The sequence below is a fragment of the Colias eurytheme genome, chromosome 7, assembly GCF_061535395.1.
Source record: "Colias eurytheme isolate Ceu_HAF_F1 chromosome 7, ilColEury1 Martin Lab GWU primary, whole genome shotgun sequence".
Classification (NCBI taxonomy): Eukaryota; Metazoa; Arthropoda; class Insecta; order Lepidoptera; family Pieridae; genus Colias; species Colias eurytheme.
This window is the reverse complement of record NC_142986.1, coordinates 1,795,212-1,821,436: the sequence shown is the minus strand read 5'-3', so window position 1 is coordinate 1,821,436 and position 26,225 is coordinate 1,795,212. Positions and strand designations below refer to the sequence as shown.

Genomic DNA, 26,225 nt, shown 5'->3' with positions numbered 1-26,225 from the left:
TTCGAAAACTATGTTATCTGTTCAATGACTAACAAAATCTTCACTGTTATTAGTACTGAAAACATACAAAAAATAAAAGTTTCTTTAGTATCCTTTTTAAAGCTAATTTCCCCGCTCTGACATTGCCTTTACGAAAAAACGTGACAACTAATTTGTTCAAATGCGCATTAGGGTCCTATCTTGACGGCCTCCTGAATATTTGTTCAGGTTAAGAAGGGTTAATCTGGGTCTCAAATTACACAAATTAAATATAAAATCACGGTCCCTTACTGTATACGGGGCAAATAGATTCTACTGACTGATTTTCTTTAATTGCAAGGGCACATCAGCGTTCTATATACCTGGGATTCAATACGTACACGTGTAGTGAATAAAGACGATTGTAAAATGATGTGTAAATTGTAAGTAATGTACTATCGAAATAATTGTTACATGAAAAATTAATTTTTACATCTTTTAATTAAATTAAAAACCATTTAATTTTATTTGCGTTGATTTGAACAAGAACACGATGCATGTACGAGCGCAAAACCCATATTCCCTTTCCTGTCATTCTCAGTATTATGAGAAGTAAGACCGACACGAACAAAAGACACAGATTATGAATTTAATTATGAATATTATGAAAGGAAACTATATTGCCCTAAGTCCGCCCCTGTATAAGCCTCTCCGTCACGCTCTTTATCCGTGGTTATGTGAATTTGTAATCACATGAAACATGATTAAATTTTGAAGTAAATACAAGTAAAATATTTTCGATTACACCTTTCTCATTAATCGGATTACCGCTCGCGATAATTTAATATACAATGTAATTACGACACTAAGTACGTAATCCTTAATAGAATGTACCGTTTACATTATAAAGACTTTTTGAATAAATCTTTATGAGTGGAGCTTTGGCATTTAGATAGGGAGAAAACATTTACCACCGTTTTACAGCCCACACACTGCCTCGAACATGGAAGAGAAAATTAAGGTGCCCTATACCCACCACCAAGACTCATTTTGCAAAACGGCAACTAAATTGCATTGCTCCACGGTTATATAACAGTATCCCGACTAATGACATCAACAAAATTATAAATTTACCTACCAATCGTTTTAAAAAATACATTGTCAATTGGCTCCAAAATCTTGATTATATACAAACTGAAAATCTTTTCATTACTATTAAATAAATGCTTGCAACAAAATCAATCACTCATGCACACTCACGCAAACATAGGTACACACAAGCACACACACACACTCACACTCACACACACACACACACACACACACACAATGTCCATCGGCCCAAATCATATTCTTTTATTTTCTTAATCATTTACTTTGTATTCTTTCATCATTAGTCACTAAAATTTATTTTGTTAACTTGCCAAATATAATGTAATATGGAATTTGTAAGGGAAGGCACTGCCTTCTGAGATACAGGTAATTACCTAGTTCAGAAGGCAGAGCAATATTGTAATGTTATATTTGAAGTTGCTAATAAATTTTATTTTATTTTTATTTTATTATTTTTTTTTACTTATACGTGCATACAATATCTATGCACCAATAGGTACATGTACAATTGTACATACAAATAAGGAAGAGCTAATTAATTATTTTTTGGCTAAATGCGTCAAATAGGTATAACTTAAGTTAAAATATACAATATGTATTTTAAAAAGAAAATCATTGTATTTTTGTAAGTGGGAAGACCCAGTTTGCGAAAAGCACGGTCGCATTTTTCGCAGTTTTTAAGCTCTTTGTTTCCTTTTATTATTATTTTTCGTTTCCCCTCTCTTCCTATTTTGACTTGTAAAGTGTCTTGTAAAATACAATTTTTGAGTTTCGAAAGCAAATGCAAGTTATCTCATATCATTAGTACATACTAATAATAGTAGTAAATATAAGAGTTAATAAATATTATTACTACTGACAACATTAAATTTTCTTTTAATCATTATATTGGCCTTTTAAAGACAATACGAAAGTTCACATATTGTGTATAATTCTTGAGAACATAATTAATATAATTCTTGCAAAACCTTCACTATTTGTAGAAAATGATTTAAGCTACGTATGAAAGCATAAACTATACGTTTTATATGATTTTCCAAACTAACAAGAGCTTGTAGTTTTCACATAAAGTCGTGAGTTTTATTCTTATGAATGGCGCAGCTTTAAAGTTCCCATGAGGCTTATAAAATACATTTCGTGTGAAGCAAATGTATACCTTATACTACAGTATTATAAGGCATATATTTCTTTTTCGTAGTAGAAGTCAATGAAACTTTTGGAAGGAGTATATTTCTATTGAAAATAAATATAAATAAACTTGTATGAAATATTATCGTTTGAGTAATTTCGATTATTCGGTAAATATAATTTGCCAGAAAATCATTTATATTTTTTCTTGATATAAATATAGCAATATATTTCTTCTAATATCTTAATAATAATAATAAAAAACACTTTATTGTACAATGCACAGATATACAATACAATAATATACAAAAAGAATCTTCACCGTACAAATTGGCGGCCTTATCGCTTTGAAGCGATTTCTTCCAGGCAACCTTGGTATATAGGAAAATGAAAAGATATCTTAAGATATCTTAAGATATCTTAGTATTTCTAGGCTAAATGACCTACCCTTTAAAAACATAGGCTTTCAATCACCATAACAAAAACGAATCAAAACCGTAGCAATATTATACTCCCCAATCAACAAGACCAGCTTTGATTGAGATATTAGTAAAGTTGGAGGCGTTTTAAAATAGCAGGATTATACGAAATTCATTAAATACCCCGCGACTTCCACCAGCGGCTCATTCAGAATCCTAATTCAGTTAAAGGGTGAGATTTCCCTTTGAATCCCCTAATAAAATAATTTCAATGGCTAAGGGATTGTTAAATTTAATCACGTAAGCGTCAAAAAGACGGAGGAAGATAAAATAATTTACCTTAATCAGGTTTCATCGTAAATTAATTTAAAAATAATGTTTATTTATGAAGGTACGAGTTAAGCTTTTTTTGTAATATTATTAGGAAAATAGCTCTAACTGATTTTGAAGGGCAAATTAAATTAGGTATTACGTTTAGTAATTTTCTATCATGGACGTATAAAAAAAGACGGACGGTATATCGCCTAAACATTGAGTGAAGCCTAGTAATGGCGGCGACACATCCATGTGTGTGTGCCATGTTGCCATGGCAACAGCTGTCCTGATGACAATGGCGGCTGTATTTTTTTCTATAAAATTTGCCGTAATAATTTTGTCATTAAAACATAAAAGAAATAACTTGCTTCCCTGTGGAATGTAATTCCTTGTGTTTTGTTATTTAAAATTGTACTGTTGCGACACCATTTAACCACGCAAGACGGCATTTTAAATATTTTTTGTGAAACAGTGACGCAGTTAATCAGTCGGTAGTTCACGACGTAATGGCGGCCGACTAGCTTACTATGGTGAGAGTGTGTGCGTGTTTATTGTCTTTACACGATCGCTAGCTTACTATGATGGCTTCACGTTGTTTATTCGTAATACGGCGTCCGTCTTTTTTTATACGTCCATGTTTTCTATATTATCTGTGTTATCATTCGAAAGAAAAATTACTATCCGTGCGTAACCAAAAATAAATATTTCACACACGGCACGATCTGATCCCGTACTAAGCTTTCGCTTGTGTTATGGAAACCAGATGGCTGATAAATAAATATATATAATTTTAAATAAATACTTGTATAGATAAAATAGAAACGTAAACACCTTTGAAGTGTAAAAATATACCACGTAATTATACCACGGGCAACCTTTTCCAAATAACATTTGGAAGGAAAAATCCTTAAATCTAAGTAAGCCGAGAGCCTGTAATTACGACTTTAATTCGAAAAAGGTCCCGTCAATCCGATTGGATCGGAAACGATAACTTTTTGTTGGTTTCGCCTTTAATTTCAAACGTTACAGAGGATTTATTGAAAAAATTTACATCCGAAACTCCGATTTTGGCGTTAAAATATTAGAGTTTAAGCTTAACGAACTCGACTATAGTTATATGAGTCGTGTTGTTTTTTCGTAGGTACTTATCAAGTTTTATTTTGTTATTCTTAAGATTTATGCCTTCTTGATTTATGTATTCACGTGAATAATAATTCTTATTAAATACGACTTTATCAGACTAGTAAGTCAGTAGTAATTGTCAGTAGATAAAAAGCAACAACACTAATCGTATTGTGTTGTAGTTTCATGCAATGAATTATTACACTATAATTTTTATGTTCTAGGTGATAAAGAGTATTTTCCTTACGCTATAGAACAAAAGGGAATTTTGTCATAGTTTTGTAGAAAACATTAAAACTTTTAAAGCCATTTTAATCTTAATAATTTTAATCTTTTTTTTAATCTTCACGTGCAATTTTTTATTACTTTCTATAAAGTAATAAAAAATTGCGTTCTATACGTTCTATACGTTTATACGTTCCCAAAAATATATTATTACTAGATTTCCGCCCGTGACTTCGCCCGCGTTTTCAAAGGAAAACATGCATAGTTCCACTAAAACCTATCCTATGTGTTAATCCAAGTTACCCTCTATATGTGTGCTAAATTTCATTGTAATCGGTTCAGTAGTTTTTACGTGAAAGAGTAACAAACATCCATACATCCATACATCCTTATACAAACTTTCGCCTTTATAATAGTATTAAGATTTTAGTATTTAAAGCATCAAATAATTAGAATACACGTTTAGTGTTTAAAATAAAAATAGATTAGCCGCAACACAGCGCGTTCCAAACTGTTTAGAGTTAAACATACTATAAAATTAAGCCAAGAGTAGTTGTTTGGTTACGGAATGGGTTATAAAGCAATTTAGCCGTGATTAGAGTTTAGGCTAATGTTTAATGAATAGGAAATGTTATGTTAATTAATGTAATAAATGTTTAACGGTTGGTTATAATCTCTTGCCTTTAATTAGTTAGGTTTTGAAAGCACATCTATTTATTTATTTATTTATGCTGTAATGCTCTAGATAAATTACAAATTGAGACTTCACCTATTATGTAACAATCTTGCGGCGGCGATTGCTACCATACAACAATATCTACCTAACACTAGACATTTTATAAAAGAACTAGCGGTCCGCCCCTGCTTCGCCCGTGGTACATATTTACGATTTCCGGGATAAAATATAGCCTATACGGATTCGGAAGAATCCCTCTAAGTAATAAAGAAATTTTGAAATCGGTCCAGTAGTTTTTGAGCCTATTCAATACAAACATACAAAAATACAAAGGTTTCCTCTTTATAATATTAGTATAGATATAGATAAAATAAAGAATTAAAGATTACACAAAAAAATACATAAATTCTTTAGCTGTGATATTATTTCTCTTCACGTCTGATGAATATTTATCATTGTTTGGTCTTAGTCTTAACAAAGCTTATTCTAGGATCTAAAGATTAGAATAATAATATTATAAAAATATTCACGAATCGGCCAATAGTCTAAGGTCTAAAGATCTCATAAAGAAATATACCTACGTCTAGGTACCACTTTTTGCTGCTCCTTTTGCCTTATCTCATTAAATATCCAATTAAATACTATTATACGAAAAATCTATCAAATTGACACTAACATATTGCTAAACATCGCAAACAAACTATAACAAAGTTAATATCAATCAACGAACAAACAAACTAAGATATTTCTGAACGCGAATTGGTAAAGTAATGATTGATCGGATAGATTGTCCCAATGGGAATTTGTATTAAAATACATATCTGTAGATATATAATTATATCTATCATATTATAATACTAGCTTTCCGCCCTCGGCTTCGCCCGCGCAGGCAAAGAAAAACCCGCAAAGTTCCTTTTCCCGTGGGATTTCCGGGATAAAACCTATCCTATGTCCCGGGGTAAAAAGTAGCCTATGTCCTTTCTCGGGTATCAAAATATCTCTATACCAAATTTCATGCAAATTGGTTCAGTAGTTAAGGCGTGATTGAGTAACAGACAGACAGACAGAGTTACTTTCGCATTTATAATATTAGTATGGATTGTGTGCTTTCGGTTTTTGTGAAGAAATTATGTAGTTTGTTAACATGTTATTTGTACTTTTAATTTCTACGACAAATGTATTTATCACATGACACAAACCAAGCAAAAGTTATTAGCATCCTTTCAGTCGTTTTTGAGTGTACGTTATTTATACATTACATTATTGTTTATCGTTATCGATTATTAACTTTGGTTAATTTATTGATTGTAAATATTATTAACAATTATAATATGATGATCTATAATCTTAAATACAGATTTTTAAAAATGTGCAATAATATTATGTTAAGGTTTTTTTTTTCATAATCAAATGCACATTTTCCACCTTTAATAAATTAATAAAAATGTACACATAATAATTTTATTTACTCATATTACGATAATATGAATAAAATATGAATAACCAGGTTTACTCAGTGCCAACGACCTCACCAAAATACCATTGAATATAACACAAGCCCAGACATTGGATTTCGGAATAAAACCTGAATTAAATCCCGTGGTATCACATTCGCACACAACTGTATTAATTAACACAAACTTTATAAAACCAATATTATGAGGGAACTTACGAATCGCTGAATTTTCAACTTAATTGACCGCGTTCGAGTTTAAACTTTCGCAAAATTACTTTTACTGGTTTATATAGATTCGATTTTACTGGTTTATATATTTATTGAATTTATAAACGTATATTTATATTTTTGTGTTATGTTAATTTTAAATCAGTGTACAAAAAGTGACGCAGTATCGTAAAAAAACATTTTAAAATTTTAATTTTGTAACCATGGATTTGATTGTGTATTTAAAAGAATTGCATTAAAAAATATAAATTCCTTTAACACAATAGAGCAGACATTTGACGAATGTTAAAAATCTCTTACTCAACCCATCACACTGCGTTGCGACCTTTACCAAAAACTAAACCCTCCTTACAGTACCGTAAATCGTATTAGGTATCTACTCAAAACATCTAATAATATCTAATATCTAATATATATTATAAAGGCGAAAGTTTGTATGGATGTATGGATGTATGGATGTTTGTTACTCTTTCACGTAAAAACTACTGAACCGATTACAATGAAATTTAGCACACATATAGAGGGTAACTTGGATTAACACATAGGATAGTTTTTATCCCGGAAATCCCACGGGAACGGGGACTATGCGGGTTTTCCTTTGCAAACGCGGGCGAAGCCGCGGGCGGAAAACTAGTATAAAATATATTCAAATGTACACCCATACATTAACATAGAAAATACGCTCTCCATAAAAGCTAACCACTCCTAATCACTCTAAACAATAACTCTAAACTTAATTTTATACGTCAATCCCATCAGGGTAATCACGATGTGGTCAGGCTACAAGGGATTGGCAGCCGTGGCCACGTCACGTGCCAAACATGGACCATAACCTAACCGGAATGGGAGGTTTTATTTTATGGTAATCAGCCTTTGTTTTACCGTGAATGGCGCGCTTTATGTTAATTTCTGAACTGGTCAAAGTATGGTATGGTAAATTTTATTTTTAGAATAGGTACTATGAAATTCAATTATAATATTATGTTTACTTTACGGAGTCTAGAGCTTTTTTGAGCTCGGAAAATAGAATCAATAGCCTAGTAGGTAAATATATACCCAAATTTTTAAAAGATAGTGCACAATATCAATGACTAAATGATTTAACATGAGCCCATAAGCTTGAACACAAAGCATTCTTTCCAAAATTGGCGGGGCAATTTTGTTTCTCTTTACATGAAAGAACGTCGTAAAATTCGCCAAAAATAGACCTCCCATGAGTGCTGTAGATTTTTGCCTAGTGTCCACCTTGTAAATCTCATAAACCTATTAAAAGATTCCAATATTTGCAATCATAGTTAATTTATAAAAAGAGGAATACCTCTGTTCTTTGTTGTTTGTATCTACTTAAAAACACACTATAAAATTTAAAGCTAGATATTTCCAGAAGTCAACTATTTGCTGAAGAAACTATTTTAAAATACTGAATAAAATTTCTGCCTATTTAGGTAGTAGGAATATCATGTTAGCTGGCTATTAACCGATGCATCCGCTACGCGTAAAAAGTTATAGCCGCCCGCGCTCATAAAACTATTTTATTCGATGCAAAAAAATATTTCAACATCTGTGACTAAAACGACTAGAAAATATCCTCCCGAGGGCTTGGGTGTCAAGGAAAGCTGATTGAATTTTCGTTCCGCATGATTTACTGGCAATAAATACGGATCGACGGACCGCCGACGAAGCGCCCCAGTATGATCAATTTGAGACGGCACGAACGGAATTTTGTCAGAGTTTTTGTAATAAAGGGCACTTTTGTTATGTGATGTGCTTTAAATTATTATTTTAGGTTTATTGGTTAAGCCTTATTGCTTTTTGGTAAGCCTTTTCTGATGGAAACTTATGCGGATAAAAAAAATCTTGTCTGAGACCAATAAAATGTTATCAATGAAATGAACATGATATAAGTTGTTATGTAATGGTACAGTTTATGTTAGATACGCGTAACTAACAGGTTGATTATGAAACATAATATAATTATGTTCAAAATGAACATGGTTGAACAATATTTAGAATAATGTTCGAAACAACAGATGATATTTCATGCTTTAATTGAATCAAGGACATTAAAATGTTGTTCATTATATATAATAAATAATTGTATTAATCCTAAATTTATTATGTTAGGTTTCTATATAGATATATCAAATGGAATAGTGTCATAAATATTAATAATATAGTAATTACATATCCCCTTATAACAGTTCTTGTAACTTCTCATTAATGAGTGTTTTTGTAAGTGTAATAAATGTGTTTACTTCCCTTTCTAGAATCCAATAGTCAATATGACAATCATATAAATGATAGTTATTACATAAAGTAGGCACTTAGTAGTCTGACCTCGTACATCGCATAGATAAGTATACGCTAGAACAGTGGCGGTACGTTCATACAAGCCGAAAAGCCCGGCTTGCCTTAGAAATTCGCTACGAGACAGGAAAAAACCCATATTCACGTTTGAATATTCGCGCGCAATGAGCAATTCATAATCTGCTCCGAATTCAATGAAAACTCACCTACAATATAATATATAATACGCCTAGCATAAAACAATAACGAATTCGAGTAAACTTTTTAATTTCATCCTTCTTCCTATCGGAATAAGGTCGTACCTTTTATATGGACGTTACAACCTAAATTGGATGGATTATAAACAGTGCGGTGTCTCGCTTGCACGCGTGGGCTTTTACCGGGCTTTGCGCTCATCTCTTCTAACGTATGAAATTTCGTCGTAGTAGATACATACCTAGCTATAGAACTCTATAGCAATTTGTAAGGGGCATGAAGCCCGGCTTTTTAACAGTGTGAAGATAGTTACGATTGCGCGAACGAACGTCGTGAATATTATTGTTAAATTATAGTTTGTTTGAGCGGGTGATTATACCGGTGTAATTTAGGTTAAGTTTTTCGAATTTTGTGGTAAAATAAGTGTCGCGACAGCAGATTGTGTTGTAAATTGTGATGGTTTACTTTGTGCTCAGCGGGGGAAAGGTAAAATCATTAAACTTTACTGAAAAACAATTAATTTCTTCATCAAAACCAACCAACCGAAACTAGTAAGTCACATATAAACGAAATTTTAATTGTAATGTTTACGAACGATTTCATGAATGAGAATTGCTTAGAAGAAGCCTTTCCCCAGCTGTTGAAATTTGCACATATTTTGGTAGTTACGATTCCTGCTACTAAATAGGTAGTAGTTCTTCCACGGAGCGTGCTTTCTCATCGTTAAATCGTATTCATAGGTACGTTTATTTAATTATTAAGAAATACTTGTGTATTTATTTGGCCAAGAACGCCTTTCTGAATTAGGTATCAATAATTGCCATAGAAAAGGAGCTGTTAGGTAATTGAATTCTAAAATAAACACCTACTTTCTATAATTCCGATGTTAATTGTTATATTATCTTTCCTTCAGAAAGATTGGCGTTTTGAATTAGAATATAAATGATCTGTACAATTTTCTACAGTTTTATATAATTTATCGATTTTAATGATAAACGTTTGACTCAACTGTTGGCGGGCGCGCGTGAAAATTTAAAAGATTTGATTCGGGATGTACCTAATATGTTCACGTTTTTTTATAAGTTTTATAACGAACATAATTACACAGTATACCTAGGTAGGTATATTATTCATGAAAAGGGTACCCATCAAACACTTTGAAAAATTTGGGCTTGCCCAGTCCTTACACCCTAGGCACGCCACTGCGCTAGAACAATCCAATCTGTAGGTATTCTATATTATGAATACTAAGTTTTTATGAATTTTCTTTTGAAAAAAGGATTTACCTTAATTTTGGTATGCAGATATATTATTTATGTATTCTAATATTATATGTTGCTGGAAGAGTTTGGTTAAGGGCGCTAAATGCAGAAACTACGGCTGCGATTTGAAAAATTATATCAGTTTTATATAGCCCACTTATGGAAGGATATAGGCTATTTTCTTATATATCATCATGCTAAGACCAATAGAAGCGAAACAATGCGGTTAAAACAACTGGGCAATATTCTGCTAATGTATAGGGCGATGGCTCAGTGGTTGTTACTTCCAACATCTATTAAATTTAAAGTTTGGAGAGCTTCCAATAGTATACCTACTTGATTTGTTAACCAACATCATGACTACGTATTAAGAAAATTGGCATGTTTAACGACCTATGTGTGATATTTGCCAATCAACATTTGGCCAGCATGGTACATTATGGCCCAAAACCTCATAGTATGACGTGTCCAGTAGACACCAGTCACGAGTATACTCAAGATGTTCCACATTGCACATCTCAGGTGTATTCATCTCAATACAAACAGTCTAGCAGACAAATACTGAAATATTACTCACAGCCAAGACATTCATAACAATAAGCCTCACAATTTATGATGTGTGTCGTTCAAAGTAATACAGTTAAAGAAAACTATGTTAGTTTGATGGATTTCGTACTATGATTACTGCAAGCGATCTCCAACTTGGCACTGGGAGGCTGTGGAGATGCCAGAGAGGTTTCGGAGCGTTCCACTTTATTTTTATGTCAAGTCGAAATGATACGGTTAATTTTTATCTTTTACTTTTTGTATGGAATATTTAGATTTTTTGGAACTGTGATAAATTATTTTTGTTGCTGTTTTTTCCCTTATTAATAAAGATATCTTATATATATAAAATTCTCGTGTCACAATGTTAGTCTGCATACTCCTCCGAAACGGGTGGACCGATTCTCAAGAAATTTTCTGTGCATATCGGATAGTCTGAGAATCGGCTAACATCTATTTTTCATATGTACCACGGGCGAAGCCGGGGCGGACCGCTAGTTGTATATATAATTTCAGGTTCATAGAATAAAAAATGTGACAAGTCAAAGCGGAAATAATAAACAAATAATTTATAAATACTACTAGTAGTTTTTAAATTCCATTAGTAAACGTAATCGTGAAATAAAGTTTTTACCTACATTTTCCTGTACCTCATAACCTAGACTCCTATTAAAATAATCAAAAGATTATTATGTAACTAGCTGTTGCCCGCGACTTCGTCCGCGATTACGTCGTTTTAGGTCATTCGTCGTTTAAAAAAAATACGTGACACTTTATTTTTGAATGTTCTTAATTGTCTCTTATAAAATTTAACTACATTAAAATTGAACACTCTGAAAATCTTAAAATCGGAGAAAATTGAAAATCTGAGGAAAACATGAAGGAATGTGATTAAAATTCTACATTACTTAGTATTTCAAATAATAATCTAAATTAAATGTAGATTAACAGTTTGAGCGCACCGTTATAGAATATGTACCTAAGTATTAAATTACGTTAGTTTACATAGTAACAAAACAAAAACACGATGACTTTCTTTCGCGCTCGGTACCACAAACTAAGCATGTTAATGGTACGTGGCCCGCGTCACTTGACCCCCCGCGAGTTCCCCTCCTTTGCTATGCGAAAATACATTCGTCGCCCTGCTGTAGGAAAAATTGTAATACTGTGGCCTGGGCGTTATACACGCCCAGGGAGTTCCTGAGTGCCGATAGATGTCCGTCTATCGGCATTTATAACAATCTTATACTAATATCACCATCTTGAGGAAAAGCTTCTAATGTCGATTTAAAACTGCATACATACGAATTAACCTGATGAAACATGTTCTAAAATTGTGAAATGAGTTCAGTTTTAAATTCGAGAAATATTGATAATTCTTGTATTCGACTATTCGATGTAGTCGAATACAAAATATATTTAAAGAAACTTAGGTTGGCCTTCAGGCAAAAGGGATCCTATCAAATGGTAAACTTGACCTTGTATCTTAAAAGTAAGCATGAAAGGACCTTCTGATAATTGTTGAGCACCAAAGGATCATTTGAAACGCACTACTATAAGAGCGAATATTGTCTAAGAACTGTTTAGATTGCACGTCATGTTCCTCTAAAAGTAGTGATTTCAAAGGTTCCGGTGTATCTTCAAACGAAAGCCGACTCCTTACTCCACTTTAAAGCATTACAAAAATAACATACTACGTTAATATCGCCTATACAGAAGATGATCTGTAATCAATTGTGAGGTTATAAGAAAACCCACTTTTATATTTGTCGGACCCCACCACCGAATTCGTAGATTGATCTTCTATGTTTACCTCTAAGTCATTAAGACTATGCGAAATCTGTCTGCAGTAAGAGGGGCCTCTCGCTATTCGTCCGTTTCCAGAGACCGAATAGTTTCAATTCTTAATCTTTCATTAAACAAACTTAATAATCGTTTTTGTCTCAATTAATTGTAATATTCGCGTCCCTACTCTAGTCATTGCTTATGCTCATGTTCATCTTCAAGAGATCGAATAATATTATGGTGCACCCTATCATTTGTCAAACGGTCTTCATATTGAGTAAAAGTTTCAGATTCTCGAGATAAAATGTGACGGCCGTGATCAGCTGTGAGACGTTATACCCTCTCAGTGAAGGTTTCGGTCTCACGGGATAGTACATGCCGTTCGCGGTCAGCTGTGAGCCGCAATTCTCGTTGTGAAGCGGTTTCAGGTTCTCGGCATAACACGTGTTGTTTTCGGCCTAGAGTATACCTCTAACGATTCTTGAGAACCCTTATTTCTCATTTTCTTAGCTTTGCTCGAATTTCGAGATAAAGATTTTTTAGGTGGCACTGATGCATGAAAATAAAAATTGAGTTAAAACGGACTGAGAGTGTTATCAATACATATAATAAAATTCTAGAAAAGTGGTGTCTGTACAATGAAAATATGTAAAAAAAAATTAGCAGGGGTTATTACTAAATCGATCCCAAACCCAAAACTGTTGTTAAAAAATTTTTTGTCTGTTTGTCTGTTTGTCGGTTTGTCTGTTTGTCTGTTTGTCTGTATGTTTGAACACGCTAATCTCAGAAACGGCTTATCCGATTTAGATGCGGTTTTCACTAATATATTGTGGTAAGCTTCATTTAACATTTAGTGTTTATTTCATGTCAATCGGTTCATAAATAAAAAAGTTATGACCATTTAAGTAATCACAGCGAACATTTGCTAAGGCATTCTATACATGAATTACTTTATTACGTAAATTATACGCTAAAGGTATTCCTTGACATGTCCCGATGATCATATCGAAAGTCCCCAAGCGTGGGGGGGGGGTGGTTATGCTGAGGGGGTAGTAGGGGGGGTCAAAGGACCTTTATTTAGATTTTTGCTCATAAGTCTAAAACCTGCACAAATAGCATTATGGTTACTTCTAGGTAAATTTTCTATATAAAAGGTCTTTGAAATTATGTCGTAGGTATTATATTTTTAACCCCCGACGCAAAAAGAGGGGTGTTATGACCGCTATGTGTGTATTGCGTGTCTGTCTGTGCCACCGTAGCTCGCTAACGGGTAATACGAATTAGATGCGTTTTTTTGTTACATTAGTTGTTTATTATTATATTATAATATTATACTGCCCACCAGAGACTAAAGAGCAGTAACAGCCCTTTTGTGATTTTTCGTTTTATTAGTGATTCTGAAAGCGGGTTTCTTAAGCTTTCTATTGAATTAACTTACTTATTTCTAAGACTATAAGAATGGTTTTTATTTAACAGTTTTCACTTACTGCAAACGCAAAAAATTAACAATTTGGCGTGATTTCCCAACTAAAATACAGTATAAATTATACTGCAGATTAAATTTTAAGGTTTCATAACTAAAATGCAGTAAGCAATATAATTTTACAGTTCTTTAGATAGTTTTATATTTCTGGAAAAAAATTAAAAAAAAAATTAATACGCAGTAAAATTTACCGCCATACAAGCTATTTTTACTGCAAATTAAGAAAATACAATTTATTGTCACGAACTCCCAACTAAAATGCAGTAAAATCAAAGCTTGTCGCATTTTAGTTGTGAATACTTAACATTCTTTTATCATTATAAACTGACTAACACGCAGTAAAATACAGCATTACTGCAGATTAGTTTGGATAGCATAATGACACAGATATGATTATTCCTAGCTAAAGTGCAGTTAATGTTTTAAATACTGCAACTGTGAACTAGCTATTTTTCTTACTGCACTAGTAAATTGAACACTTTTTTCTTAAAAAACTAACTAAAATGCAGTATTTTTTTGACCTTACTGCATGTTAGTTGGGTTTCTTGACAAAATAACTGATCCAAACGCAGTAATAGGGCTTTTTGCTGCATTTTACTAAGTTTAAAATGGTATTTTTTACAAAAAAGGCTATGCAGTAATAGGCACCAAAAAGAATAAATGGCCATAATAAATTCAGTTATTAAGATATATTTTTTTTTATTGCTTTAACGTGTGAACCTATGCCTTTACAACCTTTCTGCATTCAAATTTTTTTGCTTATCATTCTGTTGATTTTTTAAAATCAATTCTTAACTTTAAATGCGTTTTACTCGAAATCGTGATTTTGCTGTTACTGCACTTTAGTGTATGGTGGGCAGTATAGGGGTAAGTGGGAATGAAAAAAACGAATGTTAGTTCTTAATGTAGGTTATACCCAAGTGATATATCAAATGAAAAAAGACGACATGTCAGAAACAATTAGTCAAATTTTATCAAAATCGGTTCATCCATTTATTTGATATAGGGGTAAAAGTGGGAATAAATAAATGAATTTTATCAAATATACTCAAGTGACGTATCTAATGAAAGACATGACGTGTAAAGTACAATAAGACATATTTTTTCAAAATTGGTTCATCCATTTATTGGATAAAAGTGGCAATAAAAGTTGTCAAATATACCTAAGTGGCATATCAAATGAAAGGGCATGACCTGACGTGAGAAGTATAATGAGGCATAGGTATTTAATCAAAATCGGTTCATCCATTTATGATATAGAGGGGTAAAAGTGGGAATGAAAAAAACGAATGTTGTCTGTTATACCCAAGTGATATATCAAATGAAAAAAGACGACCTGTCAGAAACAACAAGTCAAATTATATCAAAATCGGTTCATCAATTTATTTGATATAGGGGTTAAAGTGGGAATAAATTAAAACAATTTTATCAAATATACTCAAGTGACGTATCTAATGAAAGACATGACGTGTAAAGTACAATAAGACATAATATTTTATCAAAATTGGTTCATCCATTTATTGGATATAATATGTAGGTATAAAAGTGGGAATAAAAGTTGTCAAATATACCTAAGTGGCATATCAAACGAAAGGGCATGACCTGACGTGAGAAGTATAATGAGGCATATATTTTAATCAAAATCGGTTCATCCAATAAGTATATGTAGGGCAAAAGTGGGAATGAGAAAAACGAATGCTGTCTGTTATACCCAAGTGATATATCAAATGAAAAAAGACGACCTGTCAGAAACAATTAAGTAGTCCAATGTTATCAAAATCGGTTCATCCATTTATTTGATATAGGGGTAAAAGTGGGAATAAATAAATAAATTTTATCAAATATACTCAAGTGACTTATCTAATGAAAGACATGACGTGTAAAGTACAATAAGACATATTTTATCAAAATTGGTTCATCCATTTATTGGATATAGGTATAAAAGTTGTCAAATAATATACCCAAGTGGCATATCAAATGAAAGGGTATGACCTGACGTGAGAAGTATGATGAGGCATATTTAATCAAAATCGGTTCATCCATTTATTGATTTATAGCGGTAAAAGTGGGAATGAATAATCGAATGTGGTCAAATAATATAATCAAGCGGCATATCAAATGACGTGTGAATTACAATTAGTCATGTTTTTTTTTTAGTCAAAATTGGTTAATCTGTTTATTACATATAGGGCACCTTAGGGGTGATAGTGTTAGTGGGGATAAATAATCCAAATGGAGTACCAAACGAAAGGATATGACATGTACATAATATATAGGTATGATTAGACATGGTTTAGATCAAAATCGGTTCTGCCATTTACTAGGGGTGAAAGGGAAAAGTTGAAAGTCTGTGAAAGTAGAAGGAATATGGGAGCGGGTGAATAACCACATCCTGGAAATTTTGAACTCTTCTGTACCTAAGTTTTATAGCTCAGTTTAGTAATAAATTTTACTAACAGTTCTTTTGTGTTATTATTTATTTTATTTCTTAACTTTATAATAATGTGTAAGTATGTACTTATAATTTAGTTGTAGGTATATGATTAGTACGTGTTTCAAGACGTGTTTACTCAATAATTGTGTGTTAAGTAGTAACTACTATGCAGTCACTATTCCACGCGGACGAAGTCGCGGGCACAGCTAGTAGACAAATATAATCAGAAAGCTTCGAACTCCTAAGCTATCGGAAGTTACACGTGTTATTGTGAGTCAACCATAAAAGATAGACATTTATGATGTCGGGAGATATTTTTTATATAATAAGGAGAACATTTCTTTCATACATGATTTCTGTGTAGCTTTAACCATTAAGGTTGCACACGCGACGAAAGCTTAAAAATGGAGTTACTGCTCTGCTCAGGAATATGAAAAATAATTGTACCAAGTTTCGTTTAAATCCGTCGAGTAGTTTTTGTTTCTATACCGGTTATACGGACAAAAATTTTACTGTTTGCTTCTTTGGCATCAGTGTCGATCCCTAATCACCCCGTGATAGTTATTTAGGAAATATATTTCATGTACAGATTTAATATACCTAAGTATACATAATATATTTAGATTCCAATTTCCATGTAACGTTAAATTCGACTATACAATAACCAGACAACGCGGGTTACTCTCGTTTCCGTAAGTTGAGGCGGCTACATATTCGGTCCTCATAACATCACTTTTAGTGAACGAAACGACAGCGCGGTTTAATTCGATGCCAACACCATCAGAAAAAAGGAAATATTTTTAATTGTGAAAAAATATTATGATTTACACTATTTTAATATAAAATATATGGCTGTGAGTGTGTAAAAATAAATCCAGCTAGTTTCACATCACACTTATGTTTATAATTAGCTATACGACATGAAAATATACATATTAATTACCAAGCAATAATCATACAGGTAAATACTGAACAAAAGTATTAACAGTCAAAGTTTATTTTTACTAACATTTAACAACACCCATGTAAATGATGAAGAAATGATAATTATCAACGAACTAACCTTTTCTATAATACTTAACACAGCACATTTTTTAAATTATCTTGCTCAACTCTGCTCAAAAATTTGAGGGTTTTGTTGGAACTGTAATGTGTCAAAACTATGATATATCTAAACTACGATACAACTTGCATGCGGAAATGCTCATTACAATCAGTGAATTTAAAGAATAACTAACAACAACTATTCAATTTTATTGAGCTGATGAATATCTTTTGCCTGGAAGAGATCACCGCCGCCTAATAAATATACTGTGTTTTCTTATAAAATCGTAACATAATTTCTTTTATCTACTAAATTTTAATAAATAAGTTCTTTTTGTTATTTTTATCTAAAAATGATCTTGAGCTTATATTAGGCAAAAGTATACATTAACTTTTTATAATTTCAGGACCGCACCTTAAATGGGGTGCTCGGAAAATATGCCTACGGATTATTAATAGAGAAATGATACCTACACAACAAAGTTATGTTGGTTCCATTTTATTTATAAAATATAATGAAAATGGGCAAATATAAAACATATTATGTAAAATGATTAAAAATAAATAAATGAAGCAACTACGATTCAAAGAAAACATCTTTTTCAGTGTGAAAATGCTCTAAGCAATCCTGGATGATGAGTAGGTATAATATCATGTACTCTCATCCCAGTACGGTCGGTACCTCGATAGCCATAACGATAAATATTATAATCAGATAACAGCAAAGTCAGAATAAAAATCATAACTTGTACAGTTGTGAGTGCAAAATTTATGTTTCATTTGGCAATAACATTTTTTTCGGTACTGAAACGTAGTAGTTTGATAGTTGGCTGCCCCTCCTCTCCTTCCTGAAAAATATCCTCCAAAATTACCCGAGATACTTCCAATGATTGAACCATACGTTGGACATTAACTTCAGTCAAAAATTGACGAAGCGGATGATTACTAATTTCCACTTAATCCTTGCTGCCACTATCTTCATCATCAAATCATCAATTTTCAAGTGGTGTTGTAAAATTGTCAGCAGAAATAGTCTTCCAAAGGCGATATAATTTTATGAACATTGAATCTGTAAATAAAAAAATCAAACGTTAATAATTGTAAATCAATAAAAAAAGCTACTTACAAATAAAATTTTATCAACAAACTACTGTTCCCAACGCACCTCAAAATCTTGTAAGGCTAGCCGCACACACAAAATAATATTGACAATAAAGTACGTATTGTCAATATTATTGTGTGTGTGCGGCCTGTATTGCGGTATTGTTCAATATTATTGTGGATTATCCAGAAATTCAGATTTTGTCACGTCAATATCGGGGGGAGGCAGGGGTATTGACAATAATATTGACGTGTGCGGGCGCACGGCAATATTTTAGTTGATAAAAAGATTTCAAGGCAGGCGGACGTTCGTGTTTTTTGTTCAAAATGGAGGACGAAAACAGTATCCAAAGCGAAAATAATGTTAATATTTTTGATGATAGCAGTCTCACGGAAAAACACTATTTGTCAGTGTTTATTAAAACATGGGAAACTTATCCAGAATTATGGAATACATCCTGCAAATCATATCGCGAAAAATAATGCGCTTGATAAGTTGCTCGATATTTATAAATACCTAAATCAAACCAAATAAGAAAAGAGAGAAGAGAAGACGTAAAGAAGAAAATTAATTCTTATACGAACAAATTTTCGGAAAGAATTAAAGATTTAATTCAATTGAATTTTGAATGAATTAATTAATAATTAATTTAATTTAATTAATTTAATTATTGTTTAATTTAATTAATTAAATTAAATTAAATTATTAATTTTTTTCTCATCCAGTCCTTAATCCATCGTTTCTTTCTTGATTGCTTTTTTTAGATAGTAAAATTAATGCAATAATCAATGCAACGATTTTTTTCTTTCTATTTATTATGTTATACGTGCGCACGTAATCTAGCTGCGGAACGACTGAGTCAGATTTTACCATGAAAAATTGCCAATAATATTGCGTAGTGTGCGGGGACCATATATTGATGAAGATTTTTGACAATCTTGCATTGACAATATTATTTTGTGTGTGCGGCTAGCTTTAAAGTCAAAAAGAATTCATCATTTTATTATTTCATTCTAAAAGTGTAATATAAAACCATTATAAAACCAATAAAAAACATGAATTGCTATCATTATAAAAAAAAATACCTATAAAAGTAACAACTTACCTTTTGTGGGAACGCATGGTGAAAATTCACAAAACACGAAGATTGAATTTGATATTTTTGGTTTTATGACATTTATTTTAATTTTATTTATTTATTTATTTATTTATTCAAATGCTTTATAAATATAAATTTATAAATAATAAATTTATAAAGAATAGAAACATTCGATCACGAAATTATGTGGGTTCGAGTCCCGCCTCGTGATCGAATTTTTTCTATTCTTTATAAATTTATAAAACACGAAGATTAAAAATGTAACCAATGAACACAATCAATATTAGATTAATTTTAATGGTGTCTAGTTTGACTTAAAATAATAAACATCTACCCTCACTTTTAAAAATGTAGTATATTCACACGAAATATAAGCGCACCTTATAGGGAAGGGAAGATATGGGTTAAAGAGTTAAATAAATAACATGATTAGGTATATTTAAATTATTAATTTTCAACAGTTGTTCAGTAGTGATAACATGTAAATTGATTTGATTTTTACGAAATCTCATAGATGGCGCTGTTTCAAATTTGTCTTTATACTACTAAATTCATTAAACTGTTTCTCTGCCCAAATTACGTAAATGACATAGTTTTTATTTTGTAAAGCTAGATAATAGCATGGCTTACTCGAAACCAACATTTAAACATGAGTCTTTAGATTGCACGCTGTCGTAGTACACGGAATATGTAAGAAAAATAAAGGTTCACAGCTCCTCCCGCGAAGGTGATATCATGATAATATGTTTAAACTATCCTCACCCGACCTCTTAGGAATATTCATGCAAAATTTGAAGTAAATCTATGCAGTACTTTCTGAGATTAGCCCGGAAATACATACAGACAAACAGACAAACAGACAAACCGACAAACAGACAAAAATTCTAAAAACTATATTTTTGGCTTCTATATCGATTATAGATCATGGATCAAGTATTCTTTTAAAAAAATATTCAATGTACAGTTTTGACTTTCCTACGATTTTATTATATGTATATAATAGATAATATGAGCAAAGCAGACTATATTTCTTAACGTTTTTGTACGGTGTTAAATGAATAATAAATAAATAAAATCAATAGTAAGGTATGTTTAATGCTCATTTATTTGTAACTGTGTTTTTATTCACGTGTTATGTATTCACTATACACGCAGTCACATTAACGTAAGTAAATATTCCGACTACCCGCAAAATAAAAAACATTTTGGCGCCAAAATGAAAAGATACAATAATCATAATAAGACCGGTTATAACAACAGAATATCACGATATCGCCTTTAACAAGGATGAAACGATAAAAATTTATTTTTCGGTTTTCGCATAAATATCGATTTATACTGTCGGTACCGATTCGATACGCAGGCTGAATATAAACACAATAATACCGGTTTATCTTTATTCCTGTTTATCTGTAAATGAAGCTGTCGAATTATTTTCGATATCGCAAGTAAAGAAATTGTAAAAATACGCGAAAATTTCATATAAGGTGGTTTAACAGAATGATAAATGTAATAAAAATTGGTAAGCAGTAGGTAGTATTTTTTTATGACAGAGCAAGCAAAGGGGCAGGTGGGCCACCTGATGTTAAGTGGTCACCACCGCCCATAGACACTTGTAACACTAGAAGTGTTGCAGGTGCTTGCAGGTTGCAGGTGTTGCAGTCTCTACGATTCGTTACTTCAAATTAAAAATAAGTGTAAATTACAAAAATAAAAATAATTACTTTTAAATTAACTATAGGTACTTTTAAGGTAAGGCTCTGAATTTTTAAATAAATAAAATCTGATATACGTTTGTTTAATAAGCTATACGAATGTAGCTGTAGCTTCACACTTAAACGGCTGGGCCAGTTGTGATCAGATTTAACAAAGGTAAATGAAACCTTGCAATTGATAAAAACAATATTATAATAGCTATTTAAATCACAGATTTCGCAGTTTCCAAGCTCGAAAAATAAAATATTAAACAGTTTAAATTTCACAAAATCCCACTTAATATAAGTAAACAGCTTAAACTTGAAGAGTTGTTTAATTATTGTGTTGCGAAGTATTATCTCTTCAAGTTTGGACTTTTAATTTTGCAATTACCTCCGAGCTTCGAGAGGATTTAACTGCCTCTTGCGGGAAATTCATTAAACGCTATTAAATATAATTAATGTTAAATACTTTTATGGAATACTAGCTTATACAGGCTTCGCCCGATTTGTCTAAAAACTAATAAATTATATACTAAAACATTCCTCTTGAATCACTCTATCTATTAAAAAAAACCACAGACATTGATCAGTTAGAGAATTTATTTAACACTAGCGGTCCGCCCCGGCTTCGCCCGTGGTACATATTATTTACGTTTTCTCTACATAAAAACCATCCTCGTACTTCAAGTAATATAATAAAAAAAGAATTATCGAAATCGGTTCAGCCGTTCTCGAGTTATGCGCTTACCAACACATTTTGCGATTCATTTTTATATATAAGAATTTATACGGCCAAATCTGACACACTAAGTGAGGATAGTAAAAGTGACAAACGAATAATTTATTATTAAAATGAGTCTGTAATAGTGCTTTTCAAACTTTAATATTATTTTTGGACTTATCTTTGGAATATAAAGCAGATACCTATATTTCACTTCTGTTATTTGTGATTGATTTAATTTCTATAAATGTAAATGCGCAACAACACATTTTACCATTTGTACAAAGAACAAAATAAATGTACGAAAGAAAGTATTTTTTAATTACTATCATAATACTCATCTTCCTTTTATTGCAGAAATTGCATAGGAATTAAGAAAAATAAAGATAACTTATAGAAACAAAGCTAAAAATTGCACTACAGAGAACTGTATATAATTTGATTAAACAAGAAATGGAAGAATACAGCTTTAATAAAAATAGCTTTTAATATTCGCGCACCATTAACTTTGTTGTTTCGTTTTATAATAATTTAAATATCCGTGTTCTGTTCTATATTATAGCATTTTACAATTTTCTATATAGGATAGATTTTGTTAGCGCAATCACTCCTTCTTCCCATCCTCGACTACGCTGATGTCAGTTTCTGTGACCTAACTGGAATCCAGCTTGACAAGCTTGAGCGATTTCAGAACTTGTGCATCCGTTTTATCTTTGGATTGCGCAAGTTTGACCACGTCTCCGCTTATCGTCACAGGCTGAAATGGCTGCCTATCAGATATCGCCGGGATGCTCATGTGCTGCATCTATTGTTTGGAATTTTATTCGATCCCAGAACCCCGCCCTATTTAAAAAATAATTTTGAATACGCTCGTAATCATGGGTTGAATTTGAGATCGAACGATACTTGCCTCCTTAATGTACCTATACATAAAACAAAATTTGTTAACACCTCATTCACTGTCAAAGCTATTAGACTATGGAATCAATTACCAATAGCCATACGCAAAGCTAGATCCATTGATGTTTTCAAAAACATGCTCTTTGATTACCACATGTCCTTAATTAAGTGATGACTTTATATATTCTTTCTCTTATCTGTATTTATTTATTTTATTATATATCATATATTATTTTCTTTATTGTTGTAAATTATGTATTATTTATATTCCTACTTTCTTAGTATTACTATATTATTATTATATATATTGCTTTGGTATGCACCACCTACTTGTATTCTTTGTTACTGTTTTCCTTGGTTGGGTTACCTGGAAGAGATGGCTCTGTAGCCATAAGGTCGCCTATTGTGCAACTTGATGTATATTTTACTAAATGTTATTTCATTATTTTGGTGTGTACAATAAAGCTTTCATTCATTCATTCATTCATAGATTTCTTGTACAATTCTGAAACAATTTTTCCGTCAATCACGTATTGAATTGAAATATGATCTTTATAATAAAATCTACACACAACATGTGCTGCCAATTTACTTCACTCTATAGAATTTTGATGCATTTGGACACTTTTTTATTTACACGCTTGATACGTAATACCTACACATATTATTATCACTACATAGTATGAAACAAAGTCACTTTCTCTGTCCCTATGTCTCTTTGTATCTTTCAAACTACGCAACGGATTTTGATGCGGTTTTTTAAATAGATAGAGTGATTTGAGAGGTAGGTTTTAGTAGGTATATAATTTATTAGGTTTAAGTCAAAGCGAGCGAAGCCGCGGGTGGTAAGCCATAACGTATAAATGGCATTTTCATTAAGTAACTGTTTCAAACTACTACAAAAACAGTAATCAAGATCCACAACACATTCATAAATCCGTTCAAGTAGGTATTCAGTAACAAATAACCTCCCAAAAACATCTAGCAAAAATTCCACAATAAAACTTACATAACGACTTGATATTTAAGGACCGTGTCCAATAAATGGATTATAGCTATTAGAGCAATAGAGGATTTCTAATATAAAAATTGGTTTCTGCTATCGCGGCTGAATTGAAGTTGGATTCGAGCCAAGAGCGATACTGCAAAACCGAGTTTTTGCGCTTCTTTATGATCCACTGCTGACGATTTGTCCGTACAATTGTATATGGGGGGATAAACAATAATCCAGCTCGGACAGCATCGTTTTTCATCTTCTAGAATACGTTGTTAGAACGTTGATCGTGTGATCTTTGAGTGTGAACTTGTGTTAACAGAGGATGTTCACAAGAATATAAGATTGTTTTAATGGCTGAAAACACGATGGCTGAGAACACGACGAAAACACGAAAGAAAATCGATGAGCTTTTTATCATATTAATGATAAAAAGCTGTCGATTTTCTTTAGGAACAAATAAGTGATCAGCCTTCTATATCTTGCCAGACGGAGACTGATTTTTCTTCGTCTCCGCCAGGAATCGAATCCAGGATTCGGTTCTACGCTCGCACGTTAATCACTGTACTAAGGAGGCGGGTAATGATATTAATATTTATTATGATAAAGGATATGTATTGTTATTATAAATTCCTAGCTGCAGGCTTCAGTTATATAATAGAATTTATTGTCAACTTATTATTCCTTTACTGCACTTCTTTTAATATGGCCCTAAAAAATGTTCCTACGAGATACGATATATTTATTTAATCACGATAAAAATATATGAACAACGTTGTATTTTAAAGCCTCAAACAATTGTATTTAGTATCTACTATATCTTAAATTTTAATATTAAAATTAATTATATGAATTTAGTACCTTCAATGTAATACTAACCTTCTTTATCGAATAAATCCAGAATGCTGCCCATTCAAATCTGTAAATAAAACATATTTTCATTAATCTTTGTATACATTATAACTACAAAAGATTGGTATATTCAATATTTTATATATTCTGTGCCAAATACATAAGATGTTTTACATATTTATAACTACGCATTCATAAAATACGTTCTCTATATTCCTTTTATAGTATTATCTACTTTGCATTAAGAATCCAAAGATATAGGTACAAATAATATTTTAATTCTATAGAAAAGATTTTTTACTCAAACATAACAAATAATATTTTACAAATTAATTGTAAAAGTTAATAAATTGTAACATTTTAGTTTAGATTTTAAAAGATAAGAAAATATACTTAATGCAAAAGTTATTTATCAATATGCGTGATTATTTATCTTATTTCGGGCAGATCAAACATCATTACAATTTATTTATTTACCCTAAGTTATGAAAAAACAAAAATGCGTATACCATAGGCTCCCCTAAGGTACACCCCCCGCTATTTCTTCGATTAGCTCATATTTTACGTCAATTTAAATAAATAATGTTCAAGGAAGAAAAAATATATGTTTTTCTATGTTTTATAGATGTATTACGGAAATAGGTAGAGATGTCGAATAAATCTTATGAATATTTGATTCAACCGTGATCAGTTCAAATCGTAAAGGGAGAATTCATTCATAAAAAGTTTCACCTTCTGTATGATAATACCGAGATGTCGTCTTTATTTTTGAAGATATATTATGACGATTTTATTTTTACATACCTATTGTTATATTAAAAATGTCTAGTCTGTCTAGCGGTCCGCCCCGGCTTCGCCCGTGGTACATATGAAAAATAGATGTTGGCCGATTCTCAGACTTACCCGATATGCACAGAAAATTTCATGAGAATCGGTCCACCCGTTTCGGAGGAGTATGCAGACTAACATTGTGACACGAGAATTTTATATATAAGAAGATATCTATTAGTTATTATTAAAGTGAAACTTTTATTACATCGTCTCAAACTTTTTGGTCTGTGTAGCGCATGTCGCGTGACGGTCGGCTGCCGAGTAGGTATAGAGCAGTGTTCGGAACCGTACGATAATTTTATTATCGTACAAATACGATAATTTTGTGCCTAA

At 31.9% G+C, this 26,225-nt stretch overlaps 1 protein-coding gene across 1 annotated transcript in view; it reads right to left on the bottom strand.

Moving 5' to 3' along the window:
* Con (leucine rich repeat protein connectin) overlaps positions 1-25,129 on the bottom strand; it is a 34,596-nt gene extending 9,467 nt beyond the window's left edge. Inside the window, exon 1 of the mRNA XM_090103939.1 lies at positions 25,089-25,129. The gene's annotated coding sequence lies outside the window, so the exon portion shown is untranslated. The remainder of the gene's footprint in view (positions 1-25,088) is intronic.
* Positions 25,130-26,225: the final 1,096 nt, after the last annotated feature.